General features: G+C 42.8%; 1 protein-coding gene across 6 annotated transcripts in view; it reads left to right on the forward strand.

Moving 5' to 3' along the window:
• The first annotated feature begins 652 nt into the window (after positions 1-652).
• Positions 653-19,262, forward strand: part of vit (vitrin) — an 84,736-nt gene continuing 66,126 nt past the window's right edge. For all 6 annotated transcript variants that reach the window (XM_045223703.1, XM_045223743.1, XM_045223770.1 and 3 more), the window contains exon 1: positions 653-871. The gene's annotated coding sequence lies outside the window, so the exon portion shown is untranslated. The remainder of the gene's footprint in view (positions 872-19,262) is intronic.

Consider the following 19,262-nt stretch of genomic DNA (forward strand, 5'->3'; position numbering starts at 1 on the left):
GTCAGGTCTACTGTAGGTCTACTGTAGGTCTACTGGAGGTCTACTGTAGGTCTACTGCAGGTCTACTGTAGGTCAGGTCTACTGTAGGTCAGGTCTACTGTAGTTTAGGTCTACTGTAGGTCTACTGTAGGTCTACTGTAGGTCTACTGCACATAACTTAGACAGCATTAGTCATCAAATAGTGTTTGATGAAAAGTGTCCTTTAAAGACACTTCCATTCATCCATTGTTTTAGTGCATCAATATCGAATTTCCTCCTTTAAAATGGAGAGGAAAATATCAAATCAAAATAGCAGTCCCAACACACACAAAGTCTGGCTTATATAACTCAGATAACACAGACTTACTCCATTTCAATTAATCAATCTTAGTGTTTCCATATCTCCTTTCAGAAATGTCCTCCTGAAAAATGATGCTTTCAGAATAAGAACGTTTCTGTTGTAATGTAGCAGTGTGTTTGCCATGACTAGAAGGCAGCATCCTTCCTCTCTCTCTCCAGAGCATTCTCTGCTTGGACTATTGCACTTGAATCCTGTTTAAAGGCATTTTTCCGCTCCGACAGAATCCCAAATGGCTCCCTGTATAGTGCATAAGGAATAGGGTGCCATTTGGGACGAAACCTAGGAGTGGGACGGGCGAAGTGAGGGGAATATTTTGGTCCCGTCCCAGTCTCCACGTTTAATGCGCGCTCCCACACAACTCGGTGATACAGAGCTAACTGGGAATCTGGACCGACTGGTCGGAGGACACACGAGCGCCACATACATGCACGAATATTTGGATTGTAATATCAATGAACCGGAGGTAGTTTGAGGAAAATTGAGAAAGAAAAACTTGGAATCTAACCTGAATATTTTTCAGACGTCTTCCAGGTAGGTTTACCTTGGTTTTACGCAGTGGATGATTAGTATAATTTACATTATTTGACCTGGGACAGTGCGTCTGCGTCACTCACGGTTACTGCAGATCTTGTGCATCATTTTTATAGAGGACATTACAAATTTGTATTTCTCAGTGACTTGAATAGTGAATATTGAACTTCAGACTTCCTGACTTTACTTTTCACGAGTTATTTCGTTTTTGTTGTGGTAGTAGGCTAGATTTATGGACCCGTGTCCCGACAGACTTACTGATAAAGCGTGAACAACCAGCACGGACTTGAACCAGTAGCCCTGAGCTATCCTGAGTGGCAGAGTGGCAGAACTCCGCTGCACGGGGTTTTTCCAGTTGGGAAGCGCAGCTTAGCGCACCCCTCCCCCTACAGTCCCAAATCCAAATTAAGTTTGTAGCTGCTGAACCACCCCAAACACCTCCAGTGATGCTGTAACCGAATATGTGCTTCTCCTTCCTATGTTAAATGTTATCTTTGTCCACATCTGTTCTTTGTCGTCTAGTGTCTTAGAAAAAAGTTTCCAAAAGGGTTCTTCAGCTGTCCCCATAGGAGAACCCTTTTATGTTCTAGGGAGAACCCTTTTTGGTTCCACGTAGAACCCTTTAGGGTTCCATGCAGAACCCTCTGTAGAAAGGGTCCTACATGAAATCCCAAAAGGGTTCTACCTGGTACCAAAACAGGTTATTCAAAGGGTTCTCCTATGGGGACAGCATAAGAACACTTTTAGGTTCTAGATAGTTTATTCCCTGTGTCGATGGACTTGAAAACTTGGATGAAGTTTTGAATTTACTGATCCTTTCATCACTTTTGGTGTTATAACAATCAGATATTATTCAGATTGCATGGTCTGTTTTATATGATTCAGTCAGATTTAATTCAGACATTTGTGTCTGCACATGTTGATTATGAATCCCAGGTAGCCTAGACTCTATTCATCCCTGCAACATGTCCAGCAGGAGGATACCAGGTCTGACTTGCATTGAAGACGCAGCCAGTAAATATCTCTGCTCTGCCCCTGTTGACACTGAGGGAACGTCTGTTTCTTTATCGAGAGCAGCACATGTAGCCTGGTCCCAGATCTGTTTGTGTTGTCTTGACAACTCCTATACTGCTATGATAATGACCATAGGAGTCGGCAAGACAACACAAAACAGATCTGGGACCAGGCCAAAACACACAGGCTGAATTACTTTAAAAAGTAGACTTTAGCGATATGATGTAGAAAGTAAACAGCATAGTGGGTCAATTTCCACAACAACTAAGAGCGCTGAAGCGCGAGGCTCATCTTCTCTGCTGTTTTGGTCCCGTGGCTACTACATGTGCAGATACTGTGTTGTGACTGTGTGAGAGATACGTTTTGCATCTCGCTCATTTTAATATCTCCGGTGCTGCTCGTGGCAACATCATTTCCCTGAGTCTACCTTCAAATACAACAGAGCAAAGCTGAGGTATTAAACTCTCATCACCAGAGCAAAGCTGAGGTATTAAACTCTCATCACCAGAGCAGAGCAGTGATATTCAACTCTCATCACCAGAGCAGAGCAGTGATATTAAACTCTCATCACCAGATATTAAACGCACCAGACTTCATCAGGAAGTGACCTTGTAGAAACATGTTGTGGATGTTTGCTGCTCCTCAGATCCCTGCTCTTTGTTGTCTTGTAGTTGACACCACTTGGCAGATATATGCCAACATACCTGCCAACACTTCCAGGTACTTCCAATCCATCCACAGGATTCATACTTTCTAGTTAGTCTTTTAAATATCTTGCATTGAATCATTTTTCAGAATTGTATTGAGTTTATAGTCCCATGTTGACCAGTGTCGTGCGGTGAGGTCGGTGGCTGACTAGGCACTGGCCATTATCAAAGCCAGATTTACTCCCAAATAAACCTTGATGAAGCCAGTGAAAGAGATAGCTCCAACAACCAGAGTGACATAGGCTATTGACTGAAATTGACAAACAATTTTCCCCAAATATAAATGTCAATGTAGCCAAGACACACAAGCGGTAGCCTCCGATGGCGGCATATTTTATATCACCCGACATAACAACACACTGTTCAATTCAACTCAGCCATAGACCGATGTAGCATCCACAGTTACCACTAATGGATGGCACTAAAACACCAATATATATGGACACATTTCATCTGAATAGTTCACAACGCAAACTCCATATCCTTTCACAATAGATGTACAATTCTTCCAGTGAAATAGTATTACACACACATACTGTACAGAATAAATAAGGTTCTAACGATAATGTCCACATCAACAACTGACATGACAGAAAAATGGTTGTGTGGGAGACGCTTCCCCAACGCCTCATTCGGTTCCATTTTCACAATGACACAAAAAAGTCACACACACAGAAATGGTAACTGGTAGCACTGTTCTCTCACGCAGCACGCAGGTAGCTTAGTGGGTAAGAGCGTTGTGCCAGTAACCGAAAGGTCGCTGGTTCTAATCCCCGAGCTGACTAGGTGAAAAATCTGTCGATGTGCCCTTGAGCAAGGCACTTAACCCTAATTGCTCATGTAAATCGCTCTGGATAAGAGCGTCTGCTAAATGATTAAACAAAAAAATAAAAAATATCCGTTAGGGCATCCAGCCGGTCGGAGTGCAGAATTATCCTGTGTGAGTGCGCTTCCCCCATGCAGCACATAGAATCGTTGTAGTTAGTCACATCCATCTTGTAGAAGCCAAGGCTCGGGCCCACATTAAGTGGCGGGAGAAGCCTCATTCTGTCTAGGGGTCTTAGTCCTAGCTATATGGTCTGTAACCTGACTCATTCTGTCTAGGGGTCTTTGAGTAGTTGACTCAAAGAGAGAGAAAGACAACAGTTTTGAAAAAAATTATTTATTTAAAAATGAAGGAGAAATGAGAGAGAGGGAGAGAGAGAGAGAGGGAGCGAGAGAGAGAGAGGGAGCGAGAGAGAGGGAGAGAGAGAGAGACAGAGAGAGAGACAGAGAGAGAGAGAGAGAGAGAGAGACAGACAGAGACAGAGAGACACAGAGAGAGAGAGAGAGACAGAGACAAAGAGAGAGAGAGGGAGATATTTAGTTGTATTTTTTTCACTTTCACTTACTTAGCTAGTGAATGCAGCTAGCTAGTTTAGCCTACCCAAACAACCATCTCAAAACAGAGAAGGATGCTATGTTAGCTAGCTGGCTATGGCTATCCAACACTGGAACTCTTCCAAGTCAAGGTAAGCTTTTGGTTTTATTAATTTATTGCCACCGGGGCCCGCCGGTGTAACTGCTAAACTGCTTGCTGACTGTACACTGTACTGATTGTAGCGGGTTTACTAACGCGTTAGTTCTAGTAGCTATGTTGACTATGACGTTAGCTAACATGGCGACAACGATGTAGGCTGTGTGTAGCGATTAGCAGTTATGGTTTGGCTTGTAAAGGTTTTTTCACCTGTTCACAGACAGCTGATGCACTGAAGTCCACAAGCGAAGGGAAAAGGTGAGAGGAAGAGAGACGTAGATGCGAGAAGGAATTATACAACGAGCAAGTGATCATGCTGTTTGTATGTGGCTGCTATGAAAGTGAACTGTGTTTGCCTGTGATCAAGGGTGTATTCATTCCAGCGATTCTGTTGAAAGACGTTTCTTAACCGGAAGCAAACGGAACAAAACAGGGATAAACATACCTGAATTTTCCCAATAGAAACTCTAATTTGCAACTGTTGGGCTAATGATTACACCCTAGATCAGCTAGATGCAGGCCAGAGTGTGCAAGGCGGTATTGAATGTGTCACTGTCTGACGCTTTGATTACTCCAACTTGTCTTTCGACCTGTGCACCTACGTTGTAAACTTTAATTAATTGGGGCGGCAGGTAGCTTAGTGGTTAAGAGCGTTGTGCCAGTAACCGAAAGGTCGCTGGTTCTAATCCCCGAGCCGACTAGGTGCCCTTGAGCAAGGTACTTAACCCTAATTGCTCATGTAAGTCGCTCTGGATAAGAGCGTCTGCTAAATGACAAAAAATAAAAATAAAAAATAAAAAATAATAATTAATAGGCTATGTTGTAGCAACCTCATGATGGATATAGGGAAAATTCAAGTATCATGTAGTAGCCTAAATCTATCGATGTAACATTGAGCTGGGTGAATGGAATATGAATGACAGTCATCCAATATGCTGTAATAGAAAATAAACGGCACCAACTGCCACTGGTACAAAATCGTAGCTATATTTGTCCAGTAGAGGTCGGTGTTTGACAGCAGCTTGGAAACGAAGAAAGCACCGGAACCACAGCATTTCGCATATTGCAACACACAGTTTCAAAAAGCACGTGATCAAACGAAGCTTCAGACATCATTGATGACATACTTCTGATAAAGTGATGCACGCATCGGCACACAGCTTTGATGCTAGCTGCTTAGCGAATGCTATGCCTTGGAACACCCGGTATCAAACGTAACATCACTACTGCAAACCAGGAGGTTCCTAACATCACTGTGTTAGGGTAAAACTAGGACATCAAAGTAAGGCCTTATGTACTCCTGAGTGGCGCAGTGGTCTAAGGCACTGCATCGCAGTGCTAACTGTGCCACTAGAGATCCTGGTTCGAATCCAGGCTCTGTCGCAGCTGGCCGCGACCGGGAGACTCATGGGCGGCGCACAATTGGGTAGGGGAGGGAATGGCCGGCAGGGATATAGCTCAGTTGATAGAGCATGGCGTTTGCAACGCCAGGGTTGTGGGTTCGATTCCCACGGGGGGCCAGTATAAAAAAATATATATGTAATCACTAACTGTAAGTCGCTCTGGATAAGAGCGTCAGCTAAATGACTAAAATGTAATGATATACAGTATGTAATGTATTGTCATAAACAATTACATTTTTATGATAACATTCACCTACAGTAGGAAAGTCACTTGGTGAAGTCCACGGGACTGAGCATGAACAAATTCAACAAGCATGTCTCTGTCACTAACAAACACAGTCATGGGTGGTGACTCTACAATTCACTCGAAAAGCAAGGCACACTGGGAAACTATATTGGAGGCGTGGCTTAGAGGGGGCGTATCTTCAAATTAGTAATTTTTGGCCACCTGTTTAAGTGGTTTATGTTAATTCTTAGTATCAGTATAATACAGAAAGGCCAATATGTACACGTGTTTTGGGAATGGGGGGGGGGCAAGTGTTTAAATTGTGCAGTATTTGCCAATAATAATACGAATCTGGTAGCAGCTGTTGTGAAGTGTGCTAAAATAATTGTTGTATTTAAAATCTGATCAGTATGTTAAAACTTGATATCATTATAGTATGTAAATGCAGACGGATGTTTTGCAGACGGATGTTTTGCAGATGGATGTTTTGCAGATGGATGTTTTGCAGACGGATGTTTTGCAGATGGATGTTTTGCAGATGGATGTTTTGCAGATGGATGTTTTGCAGATGGATGTTTTGCAGATGGATGTTTTGAAGATGGATGTTTTGCAGACGGATGTTTTGCAGATGGATGTTTTGCAGATGGATGTTTTGCAGATGGATGTTTTGCAGATGGATGTTTTGAAGATGGATGTTTTGCAGACGGATGTTTTGCAGATGGATGTTTTGAAGATGGATGTTTTGCAGACGGATGTTTTGCAGATGGATGTTTTGCAGATGGATGTTTTGCAGATGGATGTTTTGCAGATGGATGTTTTGCAGACGGATGTTTTGCAGATGGATGTTTTACTCCCTTCATGTTGCCAATGGAACTGGCCACTCACTATGTATTCTGTGAGTTGAGTTATGATTTATGAGTCAAAAGTTTGGACACACCTACTCATTCAAGGGTTTTTCTTTATTTGTACAATTTTTTTTTACATTGTATAATAATAGTGAAGACATCAAAACTACGAAATAACACATATGGAATCATGTAGTAACCCAGAAAGTGTTAAACAAATAAAAATATATTTTATATTTGAGATTCTTCAAATAGCCACCCTTTGCCTTGATGACAGCTTTGCACACTCTTGGCATTCTCTCAACCAGCTTCATGAGATAGTCACCTGGAATGCATTTCAATTAACAGGTGTGCCTTCTTAAAAGTTAATTTGTGGAATCAGCCTTAGAAATTGCAGCCCAAATAAATGCTTCACTGCTTGTTGGCGGTGGTCCTCGCTCTGGAGGAATGGAGACACTGGCTGGAGGGCGCAGTCCATCCATTCTGGATTCTTACTGACCACCGGAATTTGGAGCACATACGGGCAGCGAAACAGATGAACTCTCGTCAAGCCAGGTGGGCCCAATTCCTCACTCGCTTCCAATTCATTCTGTCCTACCGCCCAGGATCCCAGAATGTGAAGGCCGACGCACTCTCCAGGATGCCCTCGTCTCTCACCTGTTCCGTATGTGCCCAAACGAAGACACCTCGGAACGCCCCGGCAGGCAAACTAGTTCCTCTCCCAGTGCCTCAGCGACCTTGGTCACACCTCTCCATAGACTTTGTCACCGACCTTCCACGTTCTGACGGCTTCACCACAGTCCTGGTGGTCGTAGATCGGTTCTCCAAATCATGCCGTTTTTTGCCACTAACTGGTCTTCCTTCTGCTCTCCAGGTCGCTGAGGTCCTGTTCCAACAGATCTTCCGGCATTATGGACTTCTGGAGGACATCGTCTTGGACAGCGGCCCCCAATTCACCTCCCGAGTGTGGATGGCTTTCCTTGGGAAGATCGGGGCCATGGCCAGCCTCACTTCCAGGTATAGGACTCAGTCGAATGGGCAGGTGGAGCGCATGAACCAGGAGCTGGGGAGGTTTCTTCGTTGCCACTGTCAGGACCGACAGGATGAGTGGGCAAGGTTTATTCCCTGGGCAGAATATGCCCAGAACTCCTTCGTTCACTCCTCCATGGGGCTCACTCCCTTCCAGTGTCTCCTCAGGCCGGTGGTTCCTGGTCCTCTGGCGGATGCCGTCCCCCGGGGTACACCTCCTCCGCCCCTGGACATTGACGGGAGTCCGGCGTATGAGGGACCTGCTGGACTCCAGGTTCCGTGGGGCACGGCTCCATTACCTGGTGGACTGGGAGGGGTATGGTCCTGAGTAGAGGAGCTGGGTTCCGGCTGGGGACGTTCTGGACCCCAACCTAATTCGGGACTTCCACCGTCGCCGCCCTGACCGGCCCAATCCTCGTCCTAGGGATTGCGGAACACCGGAATGGAAACCCAACGCTCCCTAATCACCTCCAGTGCACCTGCACCTCATCATTTCATCACCACCCCTATATAGCCCTGGACTGTTCTGGATGATGTTGTGTGTGATTGTTAAGCTTTGTGTCGTGTACTCTATCTTTGTTAATTCTCTTTGTCATTATTTAAGTAAACCTTGACCTTGTTAATTCCTGCGTCTACGTCCTGCCTCTTCGTATACTCGGTACTCGTCACAGCCTCCTTGGTCATCCCCAACAAGGCAAGTAGAAAAGGTGCTCTTGTACAATGTCCGGGCAGAGGAGAAGTACCCCGGGGAACGGCACCTCCATACCTTCAGGGTCTGATCAGACCCTACACCCAAACGAGGGCACTACGTTCATCCACCTCTGGCCTGCTAGCTCCCCTACCTCTACGGAAGCACAGTTCCCGCTCAACCCAGTCAAAGCTATTCGCTGCTCTGGCACCCCAATGGTGGAACAAGCTCCCCCCACGACGCCAGGACGGCGGAGTCACTGACCACCTTCTGGAGACACTTGAAACCCCACCTCTTTAAGGAATACCTGGAATAGTATAAAGTAATCCTTGTACCCCCCCCTCCCCCAGCCCCCCATAAAAAAAAAGAAGAAAAAAAGTGGTTGTCCCACTGGCTATCATAAGTTGAATGCACCAATTTGTAAGTCGCTCTGGATAAGAGCGTCTGCTAAATGATGTAAATGTAAATGTACAATGTTGCATGGGGCAGAAATGGCATACAATATTGTGCTACGTTTTTACAGTAGCCAACTGCTTTACAATTCCCTATTTCTGATTATTTGTCCTACATATGTACTGTATAAGGATAATACAACTGTAAGACTGACATATTTATCAACATGCCATTGGATACAATATATATATTTTTTAATTGCAAGTAAAGTTTTTGTCAAATAGGGATATTTACCATCTACCAGTGGGACCAAATCACTATTATTGGAGTCACAAGCAAGTCACAAGGTCCGAGTCTCAAGTCAAGTCCCAAGTAGAACGGGTCGAGTCTCGAGTCAAGTCCAAGCCGTGCATTTTAAGACCAAGTCAAGTCTCATGTCAAGTAACAAAAAAAAAAAACCTATGTATACAATGACTTGTTCAACTACAAATCCTTGTTTATTTACTGAGGCTACCAGACAACCCTTTTCATTATTTTGTCTACAACACATTTTGATTATTTAATCATTAATTTTGACAACAAATTCAAAATGCAAGCTTCATAAGTTAATTGTCAATCTCAAGCAATTTTGACATACCAAAAGACTAGTAGGTCTATATAAGTAATAGTTGTTGGTGAGCTTGAAAGTAAACAGTTCATGTTCTTGATCACCAATTTATTTTGGAGCTGCATATTTATTTATGGTAATCCTATTTCCCTACAATTTGACGTCTGCGCTGCACCCAGTCCTAAAGCTGTACAGCAAATCAGCAATCTGTTCGCTAGCTCACCGGACCTGTGTTGATTGACAGTTTGCTGGTCCAATCAGAGGGCAGAGTGTGCGTTTCACTAGTCAATCTGTTGCACGTTTTTTTTTTTTGTGCAAATGTGATGCTACGGCTACCGTCTATGGGGCGGCAGGTAGCTAAGTGGTTAAGCTTAATGTGCCAGTAACCGAAAGGTCGCTGGTTCTAATCCCCGAGCCGACTAGGTGAAAAACCTGTCGATGTGCCCTTGAGCAAGGCACTTAACCCTAATTGCTCCTGTAAGTCGCTCTGGATAAGAGCGTCTGCTAAATGACCAATTTATTTATTATTATTTTATTTATTTATGGCTGCGTGGAGAGTAATCCGCAGAGACTCTGTGCCACAAAATGAGTGACAAAACATTACAAAACCTGGCCAGGTCATTTCAAGTCATCAGTCTCATGTCAAAGTCGAGTCACGAGTCTCGAGGTTCCAAGTCCAAGTCAAGTCTCAAGTTATTTTATTTACTATCAAGTCGAGTCTCAAGTCATCAAATGTGTGACTGGAGTCAGACTCAAGTCCAAGTCATGTGACTGGAGTCCACTCCTCTGCCATCTACAACCTTTTCGACCCAGCACTTCAATGTGCATCTTGTATTTTTTGCTGTTGGATTAAATAGTAGTTAAAATGACTAAATGGCTATCATTATCTGATGTATTGGTGACTAAATGAAATGTTCTCATGGTATTTCACAGAAAACTTTGATTTTGCATGAATGCCTCAGGGGTGAATGCAGAATCAAAGGTTCTGAACATAGGATAGGGGGCATTATAAGTGTTATCAGTTTTGAGTTTTGTACTTAAGAGTTTTGAAAATATAACACTTACATCAGAAAAAATTGCCAAGGTGATTGCCAAAAAAAACTGAAATGTAATTGCTTACTCCAGTGAAAGCAATGAAAGGAGAAGTCTGTGGTTCCTTTCCGGTGTGTTGTATTGCGGTCACGACCCCGTTGTAGAGGCTTTACTACCTTTCCAGCTGCATGCTGGTCTCTCAGGTAAACACAGGTGGGACAGGGGGGGGGGGTGCAGCTGCCTGACGGACCTAGACAGCCACGACACATCCTCTATTGTACCTTATCTTACCAGTAGACACCTTCAGTACACAGTCAGACAGACAGACACCCAACAACGTCCTGCTTTCCGTATCAGTACCAACTAGGAGCGGACTTTTCCCACTTATAGCTGAACTGCTGAATAGCTGAACTGCTGAATAGTTGAACTGCTGAATAGATGAACTGCTGAATAGCTGAACTGCTGAATAGCTGAACAGCTGAATAGTTGAACTGCTGAATAGCTGAACAGCTGAATAGTTGAACTGCTGAATAGATGAACAGCTGAATAGCTGAACAGCTGAATAGCTGAACAGCTGAATAGATGAACTGCTGAATAGTTGAACTGCTGAATAGTTGAACTGCTGAATAGTTGAACTGCTGAATAGCTGAACAGCTGAATAGTTGAACTGCTGAATAGATGAACAGCTGAATAGCTGAACAGCTGAATAGCTGAACAGCTGAATAGATGAACTGCTGAATAGTTGAACTGCTGAATAGTTGAACTGCTGAATAGTTGAACTGCTGAATAGATGAACAGCTGAATAGCTGAACAGCTGAATAGTTGAACTTCTGAATAGTTTAATAGCTGAACAGCTGAATAGTTGAACTTCTGAATAGTTGAACTGCTGAATAGCTGAATAGCTGAATAGCTGAATAGCTGAATAGCTGAATAGCTCAGGTTTCTGCTGGTTATGTCTTGTGTGTTTTATATACGCCCTCATGAAGGAATAATTGAGAGGCTTCCATTACAACATCTTATAACAACACAACAAGAACTTAAATCAACATGCAGACTAACACCCCCACACACGGTTCTAGTTCAAAGGTGTCTGATCTGGTTGGCTAATCCTGTTATTGTTGTTTTGTTGTATGTAATCCATGTTACAACACTCAGAATGTTGTTCTGATAGAGAGGAATGTATGGGTTAGAACACTGAGAATGTTGTTCTGATAGAGAGGAATGTAAGGGTTAGAACACTGAGAATGTTGTCCTGATAGAGAGCAATGTAAGGGTTAGAACACTGAGAATGTTGTTCTGATAGAGAGGAATGTAAGGGTTAGAACACTGAGAATGTTGTTCTGATAGGGAGGAATGTAAGGGTTAGAACACTGAGAATGTTGTCCTGATAGAGAGGAATGTAAGGGTTAGAACACTGAGAATGTTGTTCTGATAGAGAGGAATGTAAGGGTTAGAACACTGAGAATGTTGTTCTGATAGAGAGGAATGTAAGGGTTAGAACACTGAGAATGTTGTTCTGATAGGGAGGAATGTAAGGGTTAGAACACTGAGAATGTTGTTCTGATAGAGAGGAATGTAAGGGTTAGAACACTGAGAATGTTGTTCTGATAGAGAGGAATGTAAGGGTTAGAACACTGAGAATGTTGTTCTGATAGAGAGGAATGTAAGGGTTAGAACACTGAGAATGCTGTTCTGATAGAGAGGAATGTAAGGGTTAGAACACTGAGAATGCTGTTCTGATAGAGAGGAATGTAAGGGTTAGAACACTGAGAATGTTGTTCTGATAGAGAGGAATGTAAGGGTTAGAACACTGAGAATGTTGTTCTGATAGAGAGGAATGTAAGGGTTAGAACACTGAGAATGTTGTTCTGATAGAGAGGAATGTAAGGGTTAGAACACTGAGAATGTTGTTCTGATAGAGAGGAATGTATGGGTTAGAACATTGAGAATGTTGTCCTGATAGAGAGGAATGTAAGGGTTAGAACACTGAGAATGTTGTTCTGATAGAGAGGAATGTATGGGTTAGAACACTGAGAATGTTGTTCTGATAGAGAGGAATGTAAGGGTTAGAACACTGAGAATGCTGTTCTGATAGGGAGGAATGTATGGGTTAGAACACTGAGAATGTTGTTCTGATAGAGAGGAATGTAAGGGTTAGAACACTGAGAATGTTGTTCTGATAGAGAGGAATGTAAGGGTTAGAACACTGAGAATGTTGTTCTGATAGAGAGGAATGTATGGGTTAGAACACTGAGAATGTTGTTCTGATAGAGAGGAATGTAAGGGTTAGAACACTGAGAATGTTGTTCTGATAGAGAGGAATGTAAGGGTTAGAACACTGAGAATGTTGTTCTGATAGGGAGGAATGTATGGGTTAGAACACTGAGAATGTTGTTCTGATAGAGAGGAATGTAAGGGTTAGAACACTGAGAATGTTGTTCTGATAGAGAGGAATGTAAGGGTTAGAACACTGAGAATGTTGTTCTGATAGAGAGGAATGTAAGGGTTAGAACACTGAGAATGTTGTTCTGATAGAGAGGAATGTATGGGTTAGAACACTGAGAATGTTGTCCTGATAGAGAGGAATGTAAGGGGTTAGAACACTGAGAATGTTGTTCTGATAGAGAGGAATGTAAGGGTTAGAACACTGAGAATGTTGTTCTGATAGAGAGGAATGTAAGGGTTAGAACACTGAGAATGTTGTTCTGATAGGGAGGAATGTATGGGTTAGAACACTGAGAATGTTGTTCTGATAGAGAGGAATGTAAGGGTTAGAACACTGAGAATGTTGTTCTGATAGAGAGGAATGTAAGGGTTAGAACACTGAGAATGTTGTTCTGATAGAGAGGAATGTATGGGTTAGAACACTGAGAATGTTGTTCTGATAGGGAGGAATGTAAGGGTTAGAACACTGAGAATGTTGTTCTGATAGAGAGGAATGTAAGGGTTAGAACACTGAGAATGTTGTTCTGATAGGGAGGAATGTATGGGTTAGAACACTGAGAATGTTGTTCTGATAGAGAGGAATGTAAGGGTTAGAACACTGAGAATGTTGTTCTGATAGAGAGGAATGTAAGGGTTAGAACACTGAGAATGTTGTTCTGATAGGGAGGAATGTATGGGTTAGAACACTGAGAATGTTGTTCTGATAGAGAGGAATGTAAGGGTTAGAACACTGAGAATGTTGTTCTGATAGAGAGGAATGTATGGGTTAGAACACTGAGAATGTTGTTCTGATAGAGAGGAATGTATGGGTTAGAACACTGAGAATGTTGTTCTGATAGAGAGGAATGTAAGGGTTAGAACACTGAGAATGTTGTTCTGATAGAGAGGAATGTAAGGGTTAGAACACTGAGAATGTTGTTCTGATAGAGAGGAATGTAAGGGTTAGAACACTGAGAATGTTGTTCTGATAGAGAGGAATGTAAGGGTTAGAACACTGAGAATGTTGTTCTGATAGAGAGGAATGTAAGGGTTAGAACACTGAGAATGTTGTTCTGATAGAGAGGAATGTAAGGGTTAGAACACTGAGAATGTTGTTCTGATAGAGAGGAATGTAAGGGTTAGAACACTGAGAATGTTGTTCTGATAGAGAGGAATGTAAGGGTTAGAACACTGAGAATGTTGTTCTGATAGAGAGGAATGTATGGGTTAGAACACTGAGAATGTTGTTCTGATAGGGAGGAATGTAAGGGTTAGAACACTGAGAATGTTGTTCTGATAGAGAGGAATGTAAGGGTTAGAACACTGAGAATGTTGTTCTGATAGGGAGGAATGTATGGGTTAGAACACTGAGAATGTTGTTCTGATAGAGAGGAATGTAAGGGTTAGAACACTGAGAATGTTGTTCTGATAGAGAGGAATGTAAGGGTTAGAACACTGAGAATGTTGTTCTGATAGAGAGGAATGTAAGGGTTAGAACACTGAGAATGTTGTTCTGATAGAGAGGAATGTAAGGGTTAGAACACTGAGAATGTTGTTCTGATAGAGAGGAATGTAAGGGGTTAGAACACTGAGAATGTTGTTCTGATAGAGAGGAATGTAAGGGTTAGAACACTGAGAATGTTGTTCTGATAGAGAGGAATGTAAGGGTTAGAACACTGAGAATGTTATTCTGATAGAGAGGAATGTAAGGGTTAGAACACTGAGAATGTTGTTCTGATAGAGAGGAATGTAAGGGTTAGAACACTGAGAATGTTGTTCTGATAGAGAGGAATGTAAGGGTTAGAACACTGAGAATGCTGTTCTGATAGAGAGGAATGTAAGGGTTAGAACACTGAGAATGCTGTTCTGATAGAGAGGAATGTAAGGGTTAGAACACTGAGAATGTTTTTCTGATAGAGAGGAATGTAAGGGTTAGAACACTGAGAATGTTGTTCTGATAGAGAGGAATGTAAGGGTTAGAACACTGAGAATGTTGTTCTGATAGAGAGGAATGTAAGGGTTAGAACACTGAGAATGTTGTTCTGATAGAGAGGAATGTAAGGGTTAGAACACTGAGAATGTTGTTCTGATAGAGAGGAATGTAAGGGTTAGAACACTGAGAATGCTGTTCTGATAGAGAGGAATGTAAGGGTTAGAACACTGAGAATGCTGTTCTGATAGAGAGGAATGTAAGGGTTAGAACACTGAGAATGTTGTTCTGATAGAGAGGAATGTAAGGGTTAGAACACTGAGAATGTTGTTCTGATAGAGAGGAATGTTTACGGATGTTTGATGCAGTTTAATTCTGCCAGACATGTCACCTGTCTGAGCTGTGGAGCATAGTGCTAAGTGTTCAGCATAGTGCTAAGTGTTCAGCATAGTGCTAAGTGTTCAGCATAGTGCTAAGTGTTCAGCATGGTGCTAAGTGTTCAGCATGGTGCTAAGTGTTCAGCATGGTGCTAAGTGTTCAGCATGGTGCTAAGCGTTCAGCATGGTGCTAAGTGTTCAGCATGGTGCTAAGTGTTCAGCATGGTGCTAAGTGTTCAGCATGGTGCTAAGTGTTCAGCATAGTGCTAAGTGTTCAGCATGGTGCTAAGTGTTCAGCATGGTGCTAAGCGTTCAGCATGGTGCTAAGTGTTCAGCATAGTGCTAAGTGTTCAGCATGGTGCTAAGTGTTCAGCATGGTGCTAAGTGTTCAGCATAGTGCTAAGTGTTCAGCATGGTGCTAAGTGTTCAGCATGGTGCTAAGTGTTCAGCATGGTGCTAAGTGTTCAGCATGGTGCTAAGTGTTCAGCATAGTGCTAAGTGTTCAGCATGGTGCTAAGTGTTCAGCATGGTGCTAAGTGTTCAGCATAGTGCTAAGTGTTCAGCATAGTGCTAAGTGTTCAGCATGGTGCTAAGTGTTCAGCATGGTGCTAAGTGTTCAGCATGGTGCTAAGTGTTCAGCATGGTACTGTGTTCAGCATGGTGCTAAGTGTTCAGCATGGTGCTAAGTGTTCAGCATGGTGCTAAGTGTTCAGCATGGTGCTAAGTGTTCAGCATGGTGCTAAGTGTTCAGCATGGTGCTAAGCATGGTGCTATAATGCAGATCTACCGCTGATCGGATTGAATCTAGGCCTAGTTGGTGGTTGACACTGAGTTAGCCATGATTGATTCCCTACTCCTCTGCAGGATACCTACAATAGTCAATTTCCTTCATGCATATCTATCAACGACCCACATGATCCCCATCATCACCTCTGATACAAACATGCATAGCCACAGACTCTGGAAGCCCCTATGTGATAGTGATGTATTGTTAGAAGCTGAACTGAGGCCACTCACTCAGGCTGCACATGAAGCAGCTCTACTGCCTTTGTGGAGGGTTTGAGGAGGCCCTGGTCCCTCTATCTCTGGTCCCGAACAGACTCAAGGTGTACAACTGTTGTACAATGCATTTGTTTGCAACGGTTTGTGTAAAAAAAAAAAGAAAAACTCACTTAAAATATGCGCTGGGTCAAAGTAGTAAAATAGTAGTAGAATAGGGTACCATTTGGGATGTAGATCTTTACACAGGCCGAAATCTCACTAATTTACCAGGCCTGCTTCTTTTTGCCTGCTTTTTTTTTGTATATCTGAAAGTGGTAGAGGGTAAAAAACAAAACAAGGAAAAATAAAACCCACCTAAAAGACCTAGTCATGATTCTTGCATTTTCACAGACCCCGTAACCAAAACGTAGGTATCAGGTCTGCGTGAATGGTTCTCTGCTTCTCTGCAGGTAAATTCATTAACACTTCCATTGTTTAACACCTCCCTAACTTGAAATGCAACCAGCCCCCATGGTTTAACAACACCCCCCTCCACCCCTCCCAGTTTGCCAGTTACCCAATGATATGTATAAAGGGGTCTACCTGCAAGAAGGTGGTAAATAAGGGGACGTTTTGAAACATATGAACATTATCTTATATTTTTACAGGTAATATACCACATATTCTGTCTAAAATGGGTCCTACTGTACAATAGGGTTGGGGTAGATAGATGTCAGTGGCGGTCGGTGACGTTTAAGATGAGGGAGGATGATATTTATTTTAATGAGCATGGCCTTATTTCTATTACAGCATATTGGATGACTGTCGTTCATGTTCCATTCACCCAGTTCAATGTAACATCGATAGGTTTAGGCTACCACTTGAATTTACTACAACCTACCCTATGAATGAAAGTTTACAACGTAGGTGCACAGGTTGAGAGAAATTAGAGTAATCAAGGTGACAGACATTGACACATTCAATACCGCCTTGCACACTCTGGCCTGCATCTAGCTGATCTAGGGTGTAATCATTAGTCCAACAGTTGCAAACGAGAGTTTCTATTGGACAAATTCAGGTATGTTTATCACCGTTTACTTTAGTTTTCTTCTGTTTAAGAAACGTTCTTCAACAGAATCGGAATGAATACACCTCTGATCACACGCAAACACAGTTCACTTTCACAGCAGCCACGTACAAACAACATGAACATTTTGCTCGTTGTATAATTCCGTCTCGCATCTACGTGCTTCTCCTCCTCTCACCTTTTCCGTTCGCCAAACCTTCATAATATAACCTCTAACCGCTACAAACAGACTACATCGTTGTCACCATACAGTATTAGCTAATGACGCTAGTAACTTCATAGTCAACATAGCTACTAGAACTAACGCGTTAGTAAACCCGCTACAATCAGTACAGTGTACAGTCAGCAAGCAGTTTAGCAGTTACACCGGCGGGCCCCGGTGGCAACACATTAATACAACCTAAAGCTTACCTTGACTTGGAAGAGTTCCAGTGTTGGATAGCCATAGCCAGCTAGCTAACATAGCATCCTTCTCTGTTTTGAGATGGTTGTTTGGGTAGGCTAAACTAGCTAGCTGCATTACCTAGCTAAGTGAAAGTGAAAAAAATACAACTAAATATATCTCTCTCTCTCTCTCTGTCTCTGTCTTTCTCTGTCTGTCTCTGTCTCTGTCTCTGTCTCTGTCTCTCTCTCTCTCTCTCTCTCTCTCTCTCTCTGCCTCTCTCTCTCTACCTCTCTCTCTCCCTCTCTCTCTCTCCCTCTCTCTCTCCCTCTCTCTCTCTCTCTCTCTCTCTCTCTCTCTCTCTCTCTCTCTCTCTCTCTCTCTCTCTCTCTCTCTCTCTCTCTCTCTCTCTCTCTCTCTCTGTCTGTCTGTCTGTCTGTCTCTGTCTCTCTAATTTCTCCTTCATTTTTAAAGAAATGTGTTTATTCAAAACTGTTCAACTGTTGTCTTTCTCTCTCTTTGAATCAACTACTCCCCACATTTTATGCACTGCAGTGCTAGCTAGCTGTAGCTTATGCTTTCAGTACTAGATTCATTCTCTAATTCTTTGATTGGGTGGATCAGTTCATGCTGCAAGAGCTCTGAAAGTTTGGAGGACGTCCTCCGGAAGTTGTCATAATTACTGTGCAAGTCTATGGAAGGGGGTGAGAACCAAGAGCCTCCTAGGTTCTGTATTGAAGTCAATGTACCCAGAGTAGGTGTCACGCCCTGACTCAGGGGACGGTTATTTGTTGAGTCAGGGTGTGTATATTTCGTGTTGTGTTTATTTCTATGTTTAGTTTCTAGATCGTTTAGATCTATGTTGGCCAGGGTGGTTCCCAATCAGAGGCAGCTGTAGCTCGTTGTCTCTGATTGTGGACAATACTTAGGCAGCCTTTTGGCACCAGTCTGTGTGGGATCTTGTTCCGTATGAGGTATGTTATTTTGTCTACCTCGGACTTCACGTTTCGTTTGTTGTTTTGTCGTGTGTTCAGTACGGAAATAAATATGAATGCATTTCACGCTGCGCCTTGGTCCTTCTCGTTAATGAGCGATCGTGACAGTAGGACAGAAGCTAGCTGACCTCCGGCTACACCATGGTGCTACCCTACAGAGTGCTGTTGAGGCTACTGTAGACCTTCATTGAAAAATAGTGTGTTTAAATCAATTATTTGGTGATGTGAATATATTGTCTAAAAAGGATACGTTTTTAAATATTTCACAATTTTTATTTGTATGAAATTCACTGAGGAGAATGGTCCTCCTCTTCCTCCTCTAAGGAGCCTCCACTGGTAGATGTGTTGACAGGCTTCTGGTAAATAAGTGCTGTAGATTCCTTTATCCAACAGACAGACAATGCTGACTCACCTATTTAATTATCCTGATGCAGGTCTCTCTCTTTGTTCTCTCTGTTCTCTCTCTCTCTCCTCTCTCTTTCTCTGTTCTCTCTCTCTCTCTCTCTCTCTCTCTCTCTCTCTCTCTCTCTCTCTCTCTCTCTCTCTCTCTCTCTCTCTCTGTCAGTCTAAGATGTTTCTGTATCTGTCCCAGCATGTCCTCCCTCCTTGCTGGTGTGTGTGTGTGTTCGTGTGTGTGTGTGTGTGTGTGTGTGTGTGTGTGTGTGTGTGTGTGTGTGTGTGTGTGTTCATGCAGCATGGATATCTGTCTGCCTGTCAAGACTCAAAACACTGTGGAAATATCATGCCAATGCTTA

This window comes from Coregonus clupeaformis, chromosome 1 (genome assembly GCF_020615455.1).
Source record: "Coregonus clupeaformis isolate EN_2021a chromosome 1, ASM2061545v1, whole genome shotgun sequence".
Taxonomy (NCBI): domain Eukaryota; kingdom Metazoa; phylum Chordata; class Actinopteri; order Salmoniformes; family Salmonidae; genus Coregonus; species Coregonus clupeaformis.